Source organism: Rhynchophorus ferrugineus, unplaced genomic scaffold, assembly GCF_030347505.1.
Source record: "Rhynchophorus ferrugineus isolate W39M unplaced genomic scaffold, kcgeb_rfMv2 rfM5, whole genome shotgun sequence".
NCBI lineage: Eukaryota > Metazoa > Arthropoda > Insecta > Coleoptera > Curculionidae > Rhynchophorus > Rhynchophorus ferrugineus.
The window spans coordinates 23,728,122-23,745,997 of record NW_027472584.1 but is presented as its reverse complement, the minus strand read 5'-3'; the positions used below and the strand labels follow the sequence as shown (position 1 = coordinate 23,745,997).

Sequence of the window (17,876 nt, the reverse complement as noted above, 5' to 3'; positions counted from 1 at the left end):
AAATATAGTGTCTATATAATCTGATTTAAACTTATAATATTGTCTCTAAATAATATTAAACAATCTTGTTAATGAAACCCACTGAAATGGCTTAGTTTAAACCGTTATCTGTTTTGAAAGTTTGAAAATATCGTAATTCTACCGCGTGAATGCTCGATCGATAACTCCGGTCTCAAGTAATTTTGTATAATATTGGAAAGCGTCATACAGATTAAGCAGTTCAACCAACTTGATTTACACCACTCCTATTCATCTGAACGATCTTTAGATTAAGAACTGGAACTTATTATCTGGAATTTGATCATCCTCCGATCGCTACTCGACAAAATTATTGTATATCGATATTTTATTTATCAAATATCAGGTGCGTGATAAAATAATCTAGGATTTTAAATCCTATACTTTGTAGGGTGTTTTGGCATTTATATAAAGCATAAGTTACATCTTTTCAATAATCCCTGTTTAACAACTCCATACAATGGATGGACGAATGGTTTTAACAAATCGATTATTGATCATACTATATATCATGTATTGGTCAGTTTTTCACATGTAATGCCGAATATATTCACATATAAGACCACATTTTATCGATAATCCCTGTTTAACATCTCCAGACATTGAATGGACGAACGGTTTTAACAAATCGATTATTAATGGTGCTATATAACATGCATTAGTCAATTTTTCACGTGCGATGACGAATTTGTTCAAATATAAAACCACATTCTTTCGATAATTTTTATTCAACATCTACATACATTGGATGGACGAACGGATTTAACAAATCGATTATTAATAGTGCTATATAGCATATATTGGTCAATTCTTCACATACAATGACAAATGTACTAGTATTTTTTCTTTCAACAATCTTTCTTCAACATCTACAGACATTGGAGGAGCCAATGGCTTCTAGGACGATATTTTTTCAGGATTTGCAAGCTAGATATGTATATATTAGCATTCTCAGCAATATATATTTGTTTAAATTAGTGTCATAAAGAAAAGTCTTAAGCCGACGAAAAATAGCAGTTTTTCCTGAGTATATATATGGAAAAAGTTCAAAAAAATGTCAGATCTCAGAACGCGTTAATACTTACATATATTATGCAAGTTGTGGCGAAAAAATCGATAGAATCATCTGTTTTGAGATTAAACTAACTGTTTTTAAGATATCGACAAATATAGAGACAATATGATATTTTTCTCAAAATTCAATACATCGATATTTTTTCAGGATTTTCAAACTAGATAAAAACAACGATACCACCTAATTTGTAAGCTAAATTTATGTATATATTACCATTTTCAGCAATATATATTTATTTAAACTAGAGTTACAAATAAAAGGCTTAAAACGCTGAAAAATAGCAATTTTTCCTGAGTATATACATGGAAAAAGTTTCAAAAAATGTCAGATCTCAGAGCGCATTAATACTTACGTATATTATGCAAATTGTGGCGAAAAAATCGATAAAATCGTTTGTTTTGAGATTAAACTAACTGTTTTTAAGATATCGACAAATATAGAGACAAGCTGATATTTTTCTCAAAATTCAATACATCGATATTTTTTCAGAATTTGCAAACTAGATAAAAACAACGATACCACCTAATTTGTAAGCTCTATATATATATATATATATATATATATATATATATATATTAGCATTTTCAGCAATATATATTTATTTAAACTAAAGTTATAAATAAAAGTTTTGAAACACATGGAACATGGAACAATGGAAAAATTTCAAAAAGTATCAGATTTCAGTCAGACATTGAATGGATGAATGGTTTTAACAAATCGATTATTAATGGTGCTATATAACATGAATTACTCAATTTTTCACGTGCAATGACTAGTTTATTCATATATAAAACCACATTCTTTCGATAATTCTTATTCAACATCATCAGACATTGAATGGACAAATGGATTTAACAAATCGATTATTAATAGTGCTATATAACATATATAGGTCAATTTTTCACATACAATGACGAATGTACTTGTATATAAGACCAGATTCTTTCAACAATCTTTCTTCAACATCTCAAGACATTGGAGGAGCAAATGAATTCTACAAATCGATAATTAATCATGTTATGTAAGATGTGTTGGCCAATTTTTCATATGAAATAAGGAATGCAGTCGTATATAAGGGTATGAATGGTAATTTTGTCTTTTCCACCATATAGTCCAGACATTTATCCATTTGATTATCATTAATTTTTTCTTCATCCATTTTGTGTTAACATTAACGATTTGGTACAGGTTTTTTTTAGCAATTACCACTCTTTGTTTAATCATAATCCAAGCATAAAGGAAACAGTCCGATCTGTAAATGTAATTTCTTCTTATCTACATCTGACTCGCGTCTTTTATTGACCTATAATTATAAAACCATTTTATGTTTGATTGAAAGCACTCCGAAATTTAATTTTCCAATAACATTTCGTAGATAAACACCCACTTCGTGTTTTATACTACGTTTTATTTAATTAAATTTTTATCAATACATCTGTTACACCCACGTCATGTTCATTGTTGATAGAAAAGTCTAAATAAACAGCCGAGAGAAGAATCGTATTTTATATTAGCCCCTTATATCGGAAAATGTAAATATGACTTACTAAACGACTATCCCGATTAAAAGAATGTTGTTTAGTTCGGAACCTTGCCGCCGGAAGTCAGCCGTCGCCACGTTAACGTCCTTTTTTCCTTTACGGATATTTGTATTACAACAGTGTCAAATAATCTCCTCACTGTATTAACAAGGATATTACGGTCTCTTATTTTTATGTTACATTTAACACCAATAATGATATTTTTTATTATAAACCTGGAAAGGAAAAAATATCACACTAACCAAACATGTTAATAAAGTAAATAAAAACAATTCGCTTGGGTCTAAAAATGAATTAAGAGGTAACAGCGAGAAAAACGATTTAAACATCTATTTTGAGTTACAACTTATAGTTTTTCAGATAATATTAAGAATATATATAAACTGACATTATTTCAAAAAGTTTATCTAATCATATTTTTTCAGGATAAGGAAATTAAGTAAAGTCAAAGATACCATGTGATTTGCAAGCTGATTTTACGTAAGTACCAGAATTTTCAACAATATATTTCTATTTAATTTAGAGTTACAAAGAAAAGTCTATAAATTTGTGCAAAAAAGAGCAAAAAAAGCAGATCTCAGAACGTGTTAATATCTCCATATATTTTATCGATCGAATCATCAGTTTTAAGATTTAACTTACTATTTTTAAGATATTGACAAACTGATATTTTTCCCAAAATTCAATATAACGATATTTTTTCAGGATTTGCAAACTAGATAAAAACAACGATACTACCTAACTTGTAAGCTAAATTTATGTATATATTACTATTTTCAGCAATATATATTTATTTAAACTAGATTTATAACTAAAAGTCTTAAAACGCTGAAAAATAGCAATTTTTCCAGAGTATATACATGGAAAAAGTTCAAAAAAATGTCAGATCTCAGAACGCATTAATACTTACATATATTGTGCAAATTGTGGTGAAAAAATCGATAGAATCGTCAGTTTTGAGATTAAACTAACTATTTTTAAGATATCGACAAATATAGAGACAAGCTGATATTTTTCTCAAAATTCAATACATCGATATTTTTTCAGGATTTGCAAACTAGATAAAAACAACGACACCACCTAATTTGTAAGCTAAATTTATGTATATATTATCATTTTCAGCAATATATATTTATTTAAACTAGAGTTACAAATAAAAGTCTTAAAACGCTGAAAAATAGCAACTTTTCCTGAGTTATGGAAATATGGAAAAAGTTCAAAAAAATGTCAGATCTCCGAACGCGTTAATACTTACATATATTATGCAAATTGTGGTGAAAAAATCGATAGAATCGTCAGTTTTGAGATTAAACTAACTATTTTTAAGATATCGACAAATATAGAGACAAGCTGATATTTTTCTCAAAATTCAATACATCCATATTTTCTCAAGATTTGCAAACTAGATAAAAACAACGATACCACCTAATTTGTAAGCTAAATTTATGTATATATTATCATTTTCAGCAATATATATTTATTTAAACTAGAGTTACAAATAAAAGTCTTAAAACGCTGAAAAATAGCAACTTTTCCTGAGTATATATATGGAAAAAGTTCAAAAAAACTGTCAGATCTCCGAACGCGTTAATACTTACATATATTGTGCAAATTGTGGTGAAAAAATCGATAGAATCGTCAGTTTTGAGATTAAACTAACTATTTTTAAGATATCGACAAATATAGAGACAAGCTGATATTTTTCTCAAAATTCAATACATCGATATTTTTTCAGGATTTGCACACTAGATAAAAACAACGATACCACCTAATTTGTAAGCTAAATTTATGTATATATTATCATTTTCAACAATATATATTTATTTAAACTAGAGTTACAAATAAAAGTCTTAAAACGCTGAAAAATAGCAACTTTTCCTGAGTATATACATGGAAAAAGTTCAAAAAAATGTCAGATCTCCGAACCCATTAATACTTACATATATATTGTGCAAATTGTGGTGAAAAAATCGATACAATCGTCTGTTTTGAGATTAAACTAACTGCATTTAAGATATTGACAAATATAGAGACAAGATGATATTTTTTCCCAAAACTCAACAGATCGATATTTTTTCAGGATTTGGAAACTAGATAAGGACAAGGATACCATCAAATTTGTTAGTTAATTTTATCTACTTAACAATATTTTCACCAATTTATCATTGGTTCAATCAGAGTTATGAAGAATAATCTAAATAATAATAACAAATTTCTATATAAAGATTTTCTAAAAATATTTCTATCAAGATATTTTACATAATATATATCTCCTATTAGCGCCCAGTATATTTAAACTCACTACATTTCTACAAAAACTCATCATTATATCTGTGTATATCATATCAAATTCGTTGTAATCTAAATAAACATTCGAAAGAAGAATCCAATTTTGTATTAGCGATTGTCACGACTAAAATAATGTTATTTAGTCGATAAAGAAGCTACCGGAAGTTAACTGTCGCCACCATTACTGTTCTTTTTTCTTTTACGAATACTTGTACAGCTACCGTGTCAAATAATCTCTTGCAAACATTATAGATATGTCCCAGTTTTATCAGAACCTCATTGCGCTCTAATATTGACAATTGGCAGGCTAGAACGGATAATCACCGAGTACAACATGTACATGAATGTCCCTGATTAAATGTTACTTAATTTTCTAGGGCACAGCAATAATACGACCAGGATAATTCAAATTTATCAACGTATTGATCAGTACTTTGTTTATAACTAATATCTACGCATAAGCTATAATTAATTAATGAAATGTGATTATGTATTAGCATTATGTTTCATATAATTCATGAAATATATATTAGAGTCCATTTTAACTTGTTGTTTAATATATTTTGACGCTAAGCGATTGTTATATGTTTTTAATTAGTCTTGGGAACTATCGACTGAAATCGACTATCGACTGTTTAGTAATTGACTAGTTTTTACTATCGACTGTTCAGTCGCTATTTTTGGTCCGACTGATTTTGTTACTATTTTCTATCGACTGTTTCGGTGGTGTACTTCTGGTTACTATTTTTGGTTCTAATGTTTCATTCGACTGATTTTTAACATTCTGGCTCTGTCGTCCTAGCAGCGACATTGAAAAAATATACCTAATTTATGCTTATATAGATTTATGATAGGATATTTTTGGTAGTTTTTTTGTAAATAACAGTATATTGTATATTAATATAACAGCATTTTTTAACGATATTTTTCAAGATTGTTAATGTAATAGGGTAAAAATATTAAAATTGTGAATAATATATAGTAAAATACTTTTGACTGTTTTTATAACAATAATAGGTAGTTTTTTTTATTGAATTTTTGGTTCAATAATAAATAAAGCATTTATTTTATTTAAAAAAGCTCTAGTAGTTCTTGTGCGATCATTTTTAATTATGTCATGGATTAGTTTTTTTCTATGGTCAGGTGTATGTTTAATTTTTATTTAGTCTTTATGGTTATTGTACATCTTTAGGTTTTTAGGTTTTGTTTAAGATCTATTGTATTGTCTATATTTATTATAGTATATTATTTAAAAATAGCAATTACCATATCAAAATTGGATGAAACATTTGTGGAGTATTATTCCATTCCATAGAAAAATTCCATTCCTTTTTACAGGTCCATAGAATATTCAGATATAAAAGTAATTCTACTTTCTTTAAAATGAAATTATTAATTGCATGTTAATAGTATTCTAGTAATTATTTTTTTCCTTTTCTTTTATAAAGTTAGTACGTAAAGGAATCTGTAAATCTCCGTCTCGCTTATACTACCGTTGGAAAATAATAAGCACATATAAAATTAACTGGTCCAAGTAAATATCTCCGTCCTTTCCTCTCTAACAATTTATACAGGAAAGGATTCGTACATCTTCGCCTAAAACCACGAATTAAAAATAAACGTGCATTTGAACCGCTAGTTTTTTGACTATCGACTGTTTCGACTGTTTTACGACTATCGTCTCTTTCGACTGTTTTCAGTCGATAGTTCCCAACACTAGTTTTAATTATGTATTTTTGTGTTGTTTATATAATTGGTTAAAACCGAAGACAGACATTTTACATCTCCGTTTGAGTAAATTAATATTTTACAGAGGACATAAAATTTCAAGCATAGTCTCGGTTAACTTTCAATGCATCTTGTTATAACTAAAACGGGTAGAACTAATTTGTCTGGTCTGCGGAATTATACAAAATTATACAAAAGGTGTTCTAACGGCCGAGATTTGTCACGGGAATTCAAGATAGAGCACTGTATAAGAGAAAATTAAATCTATTATTCAACAGCATAAGAATATGCAGTTTTTTGTTGCAGTTTATGGGCCATAAAAGCACTTGCCTATCTTCTACTTTTTAATCAACAGAATTTATAAATATAGCGTTATTGTTCAAAGGTTTCAAATGAACAATATCAATTAATGGATAATTTAATTATGGAAAACAATATTTCGAACTAATTAAGCATATATTATGTAGTTCCTCCATTTCTTTGTTGAATTATCCGTCAAAATCAGATATATTTTCATTTTAGAATGGGTATTTAACCATATTCCCCAAGTTTTGCCCTCAAAGCGGTTATAATCCCATCTTTTGTAGTGAAGATGTTAAAATATTTAGTATCAGAGTTAAAATAATTATTGAAAAATGAACAATGGATGATCTATCTTTGGGAAACAGTATTTCGAACTAATTAAGCATATATTATGTAGTTCCCCCATTTCTTTGTTGATTTATCCGTCAAAGTCAGATATATTTTCATTTCAGAATGGGTATTTAACCATATTCCCCAAGTTTTGCCCTCAAAGCGGTTATAATCCCAACTTTTGTAGTGAAGATGTTAAAATATTTGGTATCAGAGTTAAAATAATTATTGAAAAATGAACAATGGATGATCTATCTTTGGGAAACAGTATTTCGAACTAATTAAGCATATATTATGTAGTTCCCCCATTTCTTTGTTGATTTATCCGTCAAAGTCAGATATATTTTCATTTTAGAATGGGTATTTAACCATATTCCCCAAGTTTTGCCCTCAAAGCGGTTATAATCCCAACTTTTGTAGTGAAGATGTTAAAATATTTGGTATTAGAGTTAAAATAATTATTGAAAAATGAACAATGGATGATCTATCTTTGGGAAACAGTATTTCGAACTAATTAAGAATATATTATGTAGTTCCCCCATTTCTTTGTTGAATTATCTGTCAAAGTCAGATATATTTTCATTTTAGAATGGGTATTTAACCATATTCCCCAAGTTTTTCCCTCAAAACGGTTATAATCCCAGTTTTTGTAGTGAAGATGTTAAAATATTTGGTATCAGTGTTAAAGTAATTATTGAAAAATGAACATTGGATGATATATCTTTGGGAAACAGTATTTCGAATTAATTAAGCATATATTATGTAGTTCCCCCATTTCTTTGTTGAATTATTCGTCAAAGTCAGATATATTTTCATTTTAGAATGGGTATTTAACCATATTCCCCAAGTTTTTCCCTCAAAACGGTTATAATCCCAGCTATTGTAGTGAAGATGTTAAAATATTTGGTATCAGAGTTAAAATAATTATTGAAAAATGAACAATGGATGATCTATCTTTGGGAAACAGTATTTCGAACTAATTAAGCATATATTATGTAGTTCCCCCATTTCTTTGTTGAATTATCCGTCAAAGTCAGATATATTTTCATTTTAGAATGGGTATTTAACCATATTCCCCAAGTTTTTCCCTCAAAACGGTTATAATCCCAGCTTTTGTAGTGAAGATGTTAAAATATTTGGTATCAGAGTTAAAATAATTATTGAAAAATGAACAATGGATGATCTATCTTTGGGAAACAGTATTTCGAACTAATTAAGCATATATTATGGTAGTTCCCCCATTTATTTGTTGAATTATCCGTCAAAGTCAGATATATTTTCATTTCAGAATGGGTATTTAACCATATTCCCCAAGTTTTGCCCTCAAAACGGTTATAATCCCAGCTTTTGTAGTGAAGATATTAAAATATTTGGTATCAGAATTAAAATAATTATTCAAAAATGAACAATGTATGATCTATCTTTGGGAAACCGTATTTCGAACTAATTAAGAATATATTATGTAGTTCCCCCATTTCTTTGTTGAATTATCCGTCTAAGTCAGATATATTTTCATTTTAGAATGGCTATTTAACCATATTCCCCCAGTTTTGCCCTCAAAACGGTTATAATCCCAGCTTTTGTAGTGAATATGTTAAAATATTTGGTATCAGAGTTAAAATAATTATTGAAAAATGAACAATGGATGATCTATCTTTGGGTAACGGTATTTCGAAATAATTAAGCATATATTACGTAATTCCCCCATTTCCTTATTGAATTATCCGTCTAAGTCAGATATATTTTCATTTTAGAATGGGTATTTAACCATATTCCCCAAGTTTTGCCCTCAAAATAGTTATAATCCCAGCTTTTGTAGTGAAGATGTTAAAATATTTGATATCAGAGTTAAAATAATTATTGAAAAATGAACAATGGATGGTCTATCTTTGGGAAACAGTATTTCGAACTAATTAAGCATATATTATGGTAGTTCCCCCATTTCTTTGTTGAATTATCCGTCAAAGTCAGATATATTTTATAGATATAACATATTCTTTACATGCACTTGAATTATCTGTTGAAATCATATTATTTTCATTATATAATAGGTATTTAAGGATATTCATTAAGTTTTGCCCTCGACACGATTAAAATCTCAGGTTTTATGATGAAAATGTTAAAATAATAGTAGACATCAGAATGAAAATACTACTCGAAAATAAATCCAAAAAACGTTTATTTTAAAATTTATTAATTAAAGATTATTATCCAAATAACATTTCATTAAAGTTCATCCTTTAAAACTATTTCGCTTTACTAAAACTTACGTAAAAGGTAGACAAGTCACTTATGTTATGTAAGTCTTGATATCCCCTGATATTTTCAGAAATGTTTCTAGGTTTACACCTATTTTATTAAACTGCTTACGATATATTGCAGGAGACAGATTAGATGATATTGTGGTACAGAATAAATAGGAACGTGTTAATATGTAATTTTTTAGCTCTTATATTTTCAGAACTTTATTATAATATTTTTTTTTGTATATTTTTCAAATTTTAAAATTTTATCGCATAATTTGACATAAATGGTGACGTTTGCATCAAGATACTCCCCATTAAACCTTCTCGCCCTTAAAAAAAGTATTAAAAAAAATAGGAATAGCTCTCAAAATAAGGTAGAATTACTTATTCATTATATAATCAGCATTTGCATAAGTACTATTGTAAAACTTAAAATGTTGTTACACTCCTCTGAAATTTCTCTGCAGTACAAATTACTTTGTGAAGTTTAGGATTTAAACCGTTCTCGTAAAGCAATTAATTTTGAACTTTTTAGACTCCAGGCAAATTTCCCAAAATATGCTAACGTTATCTTTACTAACATAACATTTTAGTGGTATATCTTGAGAGTATGTGGGACAAAGTAAAAGTTGGTAGACGGTTATATTGTGGTTGAACTTGCTCCTCAAATTTTTAAATAAATTTTATTATCTTATAGTGTTATATTTTACTGGATTGTCTTTTTTTATTTTTAAACATTTTAAAGTCCCCTTTTAACAACGAGGCTTTATTTATAATATATACAGTTTAACGTGGGCTCTGAACCACGGTCTTCGGCATTAAGCCTACCGACTGGGGAGTGTCCAACTTTAGAAATCATCCCAGAAGACATCCGGTCTTACCCAGCCTGGTTACTGGCGTGACTGGATTCATTTTTCTTGTCGGATTTTATACTCTTGCTTAAGGACAATCACAAATGTTAAAGAATCACCAAAATAAATTTACGGCCATGTCCCAGCAGGATTCGAAACCGCGACTATCGCAACGGTAGGAGGACCGTCCTGTCGCCTTTACCACTGCGCCAAGATGTTTCAATATACTACTATAATTTTAAAAAGGTTGTCATAAAATTGTGATATTAATTGTTGAGTTATCCGTCAAAGTCAGATATATTTTCATTTCAGAATGGGTATTTAACCATATTCCCCAAGTTTTGCCCTCAAAACGGTTATAATCCCAGCTTTTGTAGTGATGATTTGAAATATTTGGTATCAGAGTTAAAATAATTATTGAAAAATCATCTATCTTTGGGAAACAGTATTTCGAACTAATTAAACATATATTATGTAGTTCCCCCATTTATTTGTTGAATTATCCCTCAAAGTCAGATATATTTTCATTTCAGAATGGATATTTAACCATATTCCCCAAGTTTTGCCCTCAAAACAGTTATAATCCCAGCTTTTGTAGTGAAGATGTTAAAATATTTGGTATCAGAAATTTGACCAAAAACAACGACAAGTTAATGATTCAAAGCAGCGTTTGAATATGATCGAGCTTAATTAGCCCGAGTTTTTGCATCGAAATGTGTCAATGGATGAAACATGGTTCCATCTTTTCACTCTGAAGTCCAATCGACGGTCATCCGAGTGGACTGCAAACGATGAACCGGCTCCAAAGCGTGGGAAAACTCAACAGTCGGCTGGCAAGGTTATGGCGTCTGTATTTTGGGATGACTACCTTGAAAAAGGAAGGACCATTAACAGTGACTATTACATAGCGTTATTGGACCGTTTCAAGGACGAAATCACCAAGAAACGGCCGCATTTGGAGAAAAAGCAAGTCCTGCTTCACCAAGACAATGCGCCGTGTCAAAAATCCATGAATTGTGCTTCGAATTGCTTCCTCAGCCACCGTATTCTCCAGATCTGGCTCCCAACGACTATCTCCTGTTCTCAGATCTCAGAAGAATGCTCGCTGGGAATAAATTTTTGTCTAATAAGAGGTGATCGACAGAACTGAGGCCTATTTTGAAGCAAAGGATAAATCGTACTACAAAAATCGTACTAGAAAAGTTGGAGGGTCGCTATAATTAATGTATCACCCTTGAAGGGAATTATGTTGAATAAAAAAACTAATTTTGCCAAAAAGAAAATGTGTTTTACTATGCTAGGCCGGGAACTTTTCAATTGACTTGTTAATAACACTTTTTAATAGCATTGAACATTATATTTATTGATTTAATTTTTCGATACCGAAATTATGTTTAAAATTAGTATTAATTTATCAACCCGTAAAGTAAAGAATATAATTTTATCCAATGTTGATAGTAATGACCTAACTTTTAAAAAATTTCTAACTTTCCACTCTAAACTTAGCACTTATTTTGTACCACTCAGTTGAGTTCAGAAAAAAATGTCCTGGGTTAGGCATTAACAAAGTATAAGGAACTTTTAAATTCCTTAATTTTTCACAAGGGGGATTTTTATATAATATAATATATCCGTATTGTTAAGATAACCTGATTTTTTCACAAACCTATTTAATATTGTATTACAAATTGTATCACAATTTAATCTCGTTTAGTTATGACAGGATATAAATAATACTGCAACAGCCAGATGGGCTATATTTTTAGTTGTTAAAACAAGACTGGAAATTGCACGTAATTTAAATTGCTTTGTGGACAATTTATCACCACCAAAAAAAGTAAAATAGGAGGAAAAAGTGAAGTTACACAACTATGAATTAAAGTTGTTTTATCTGCGGTCTGTTGGGAAACTCCAACTGTATCATTTGTTCTGCAGTTTAACTGGAAGCAAGTAATTCTGTGTCCACATTTTCGACGTGAATTGTTTTAGGGGTAACTTCTTAACAAATTATATTGTTCGACTGTCTTTCTCATGTTCGCCCATGAAAAATTAGCCAGGTTTTTATCTCAGATAAATCTTATTCTTATCTATGATTATATAACACATGTAATATAACATTTTAAAACGTACGTACGATAAACAGTACTCATTATGTTCCCCGATTTCTCCGTCGATTATGGACCAATTTTTAAAATTCTTTTTTTGTTCGAAGGAGTGCACTTCCGAGGTAGTCCCATTTGAACCAAGTTAGGATATAAAGGGGGGAAGTGGGGAATCCAGGGAAAACCTCAAATTTCAAAAGCTTGTACAATATTTTCACATATTTTTTATCTAAAATAGTCAGATATTTAGAATATTTAAAATGAATAATTCCCTCTTCATCTCAATTTCGATAAAGATGCTTTCTGGTCTTTCTTCTTCTCAGATTCTCTTGACAAGTCTTTCCTTTTCCTTGAAAATAACTAATTAACCTTTTAAAATTTAAACTGTAGTGGTATATATACCATGTTACAAGTAACTAATTTATTAAACCTTTACTTATTTATATATGGTATAACTTTGTTTAAATAATGTTCAATAAAACTTTTATAAGCTTTTGTCAAGGTCTTTCCTCGTTTCTAAAGTATTAATGATTCCCTCTTCATCTCATGTTCGATAAAGATGCTTTCTGGTCTTTCTTCTTCTCAGATTCTCTCTACAAGTCTTTTCTCTTCCATACACTTGAAAATAGTTAATTAACCTTTTAAAATTTAAACTGTAGTCGTATATATACCATGTTACAAGTAACTAATTTATTAAACCTTTACTTATTTATATATGGTATAACTTTGTTTAAATAATGTTCAATAAAACTTTTATAAGCTTTTGTCAAGGTCTTTCCTCGTTTCTAAAGTATGAATGATTCCCTCTTCATCTCATTTTCGATAAAGATGCTTTCTGGTCTTTCTTCTTCTCAGATTCTCTCTACAAGTCTTTTCTCTTCCATACACTTGAAAATTGCTAATTAACCTTTTAAAATTTAAACTGTAGTCATATATATATATATATATATATATATATATATATATATATATATATATATACCATGTTACAAGTATGTAGTAGTATGTTACAAGTGTGTATAATGTTATTGCTGAACTGATGTGATGAATAATCGGAAGTAGTTCAGTATAAAAGCCAATCAGTTTACTTTTTAAGCACTAACCATATCATATGAGAAGTCGTAGAAACATGGTAGGCATCTATTTCTATAGCGTAATAGTTAGAAAGTTAAGCTCACACGCGGAGGTCGCAGGTTCGATTCCCAACAGAGCAGCAACTTTTTTTTTCTAGTTTGGTTGGAACATTTGTCAAATCACCTAGACTAGGTAGCGGGCCCCAGTGCCTGAAGTATTCCTTATTTTCAATTATTGTTTCTTTATTCTTATTTCTCTTCATACTGCGTGATTTATTGTGCAAATCTCTAATCAGTTTGAAGTCGGTGCTGAGCCCAAATAATACAAAAATAATGATATAATTTTATGTCATAAACACAAAATTAAATTAGAAACTTTGTTAGACACGGTACCGACTTCAAACTGATTTTTATTTAGCTATCACAACGATTATTACATACATATTTTATTTTAAAACGTTTTTTTTGTGTATAAGTTTGATTATTTTTTGCTTTTTAGTGAGTTTCTCATTTATTTTTTGAGGAGGGTTCATTTTTTTTGTAAAAATATTTTATAGTAAAATTTTTATGTATATCGCAACGTCTCACAATGACGGGAAAGCTGCCGAAGTTAATGCAGTACGGACAATGCGTCACTGAAAGTAGCCATTACTCTATTACATGTTTCATATTGATTGTAGTAAAAATAAGTTTTATGTTTCAAGAACTGTGAATTAATGTTAAAAAGCATCTTCTATTATCATAGGTTTGCTTTGAGAATTATATTTTCATCATAGAATATACAATTATGAATCTATGGCTACTGTATTTTACTATCTTTCTAAATATTTGAAGTTTTTGGTTCTAAAATGTTGAAATCAATACAGTTTGAGGGATTATCAATGTAGTATAAGTTTCCAATAATATCTGAAGCCTTTGAGAATACCTTATTTTCAATTAAAACTTTTTCAAATGGTATTTTGTTGGCTTTTTACTTTAGAGGTTTTTAGAATTATGCTGTACGTTCCGCTGACTGAACATTGATACGAATAAAGTTACAGAAAGAAATGATTCAAAACCAGAGTATATAGTTAACATATTTTAGAATTTAACACGAATAATTTAACATTGGATGCGAAATAAAATGATTTTATATCTCGCTATAAAGCCATGTCTACTTTTTTACACCTACTTTATATTCCTTTTAGTCTAGCTCCTTATGAATCACGCTTTATATAATATTTGCCACCCTAAAAATAGTTTCCATCTTCGGAGCGCCTTTGATGTTAGATTTTCAAAATCGATTTTTCCCTTTATCGCTTATTTTTCTTTTAGGTTTCCTTTCAATAGCATTTTCGGAATCAAATGTGGAGATAATAAAACGATTGTAGTCAAGTGCATACAGACCATGATAAGAAAGCAAAATATTTTAACGGACCAGTAGAAAAAGAAAAATTATTTTGACATGACGGTTTTCTTTGATGCGATAGAAATCACTCGGATGGAAATAGATATTTTCTTAAGTAAAATAGTTTATGGAACATACTGTATAACTGATATAACTGTAGTAAACTCCTTCAAGAAAGCGAGCATTAATTTTTAAATAATTTGCATTACCACAAGTAGCGTAGTGCACTTGCATCCATTCTAATAGCAGGGCATGTAGAGGTTAGAGGAACATATATTTTCCTTGTAGGAACAGTAATAGGAAAAACTCTTTCGTGCTTTAAGAATTTACGATGGCACGTAAAAGTGCAGCGCCCACTTGAAAATATCTAATTAACCTTTTAAAATTTAAACTGTAGTCGTATATATACCATGTTACAGGTAACTAATTTATTAAATCTTTACATATTTATATATGGTATAACTTTGTTTAAATAATGTTCAATTAATTTTTTATGAGCTTCTGTCAAGGTCTTTCCTCTTTTTTACAGAATGAATGACTCCCTATTCATCTCAAGTTCGATAAAGATGCTCTCTGGTCTTTCTTCTTCTCAGATTCTCTCTACAAGTCTTTTCTCTTCCATACACTTGTAAATAGTTAATTAACCTTTTAAAATTTAAACTGTAGTCGTATATATACCATGTTACAGGTAACTAATTTATTAAATCTTTACATATTTATATATGGTATAACTTTGTTTAAATAATGTTCAATTAAATTTTCATGAGCTTCTGTCAAGGTCTTTCCTCTTTTTTACAGTATGAATGATTCCCTATTCATCTCAAGTTCGATAAAGATACTTTCGGGTCTTTCTTCTTCTCAGATTCTCTTTACAACTCTTTTCTCTTCCATACACTTGTAAATAGTTAATTAACCTTTTAAAATTTAAACTGTAGTCGTATATATACCATGTTACAGGTAACTAATTTATTAAATCTTTACATATTTATATATGGTATAACTTTGTTTAAATAATGTTCATTTAAATTTTTATGAGCTTCTGTCAAGGTCTTTCCTCTTTTTTACAGTATGAATGATTCCCTATACTTCTCAAGTTCGATAAAGATGCTTTCTGGTCTTTCTTCTTCTCAGATTCTCTTTACAAGTCTTTTCTCTTCCATACACTTGAAAATAGCTAATTAACCTTTTAAAATTTAAACTGTAGTCGTATATATACGATATTACAGATAGCTAATTTATTAAATTATTTATTTATTTATATATGATATGACTTTGTCCAAATAACGTTCAATTCATTTTTAATGAGATATTACAATTTATATTTAATTAAATGCCATTTAAAAAATTTAAGGAGTGTTAGTTCTTGAGTTAGTTTACATGTATTTTAATATACAGAGGTTTTTTACTGTAATTAATGTTATATATCAAATATATTTTTTTGATATTGATTATATTTTTTTAAGATATATTTTAAAGTCTCCTTTTACCAACTATGGATTTATCTGTACTGGGCCTAAAGTTTAACGTGGGCTCCGAACCACGGTCCTCAGCATTAAGCTTACCGACTGGCGAGTGACCAACTTAGAAATCATCCCAGATGGCATCCGGTCTTACCCAGCCTGGTTACCGGCGTGACTGGGATCATTTTCCTTGTCGGATTTTACATTCTTGTCTAGCACAATCACAAATGTTAAACAAACACAAACATAAATTTATGACCATGCCCCAGCAGGATTCGAACCCGCGGCTATAGCAACAGTAGGAGGACCGTCCTATCGCCTTTATCACTGCGCCACCAAGCCGGCTATATTGATTATAATGAAAATATTGTTAAAACAAGTGTGAGTAAGATCAACATATTATTATTTTAAATTATTATTTTTACTCTATTGTGAGGAAAACATGATTAACTTTATAAATTGATTATATTTATCTCATACATCTATTCTACTTGAACTATACATTTTGCATATTCAGGACAGCAGCATATTGATAATTTATTATGCTAGTTCCAGATATGTTGCTTCGGTACTATTTAATTTGATAGCAACTTATTGCTAACAATATTCCAATACAATAGGGAATATCGATGTTTTAAAATAGGTTGAAAGTAGTTATTAGTGTATAGTATTAGTGCGTAATTTAATAGCTGAAAAGAGGCGAAAGGTGATATATTTTAAATAAAATATGGATTTGTTGTATCATCATATAAATTTTTGAAACTTTGCCATAGAAAATTGAATTTAATTATCAAACTGTCAACTTAAATCAAACTTAAAACTGTATATGATAAAAGAAGAAAAGGTGGAATCACATTTGTACGGTTAACATAAAATATATGTTACCATTATACGTAAATATTTGTAGTATTTGTATTTATTATGAGTATAAGAACTGATATAATCTAACAACACAATATAAATACAATGATGGTATTCATAAACTGTAGTCATATAAATCAATGTCCAGTGTACATAATATATTCCAGAAATCATCCCCCTTTTGATAGTTATCTTTTGTTTTTCCTGACTGATATTAATTGTATTGATGATAATTCCCATTATTAAACAACATTATTTTAATATAGTTTCTTTTATGAGAGTTTTTTTTTATTAAAACTTCTCGTATAATTAATCAAATTCATCAACTAGTTTAATTCAAACTGGATTACACGTAAAAAGGCCTTTGATCGGATATCTACTGATAAATTAGCAACATTTACGCCGATAAATCGATTTACATTGTCGTCTTCTTCACCGAAATTTCTAATTGACCTATCGGAATTTAGATCGATTTATTTGGGATGGATTAACATATATATTGTCATTCGGTTTCTACAAAAGCAGCTAACTTCTCTATATCTCATTTGAATAATTTTCATTAGGAATGACAAGATTAAAAGATTTTATATCTAATTTGGTGTAGAAAATCCC

General features: G+C 29.2%; 1 protein-coding gene across 2 annotated transcripts in view; it reads left to right on the top strand.

Annotated features, from left to right (window-relative positions):
- LOC143197822 (metabotropic glycine receptor) overlaps nt 1–17,876 on the top strand; it is a 578,984-nt gene that overhangs the window by 188,755 nt on the left and 372,353 nt on the right. The window contains exon 4 of one of the 2 annotated variants that reach the window (XM_076406597.1): nt 3,060–3,114. The exons of the other annotated variant lie outside the window; for it this stretch is intronic. The gene's annotated coding sequence lies outside the window, so the exon portion shown is untranslated. The remainder of the gene's footprint in view (nt 1–3,059; nt 3,115–17,876) is intronic. 2 annotated transcript variants of the gene reach the window in all.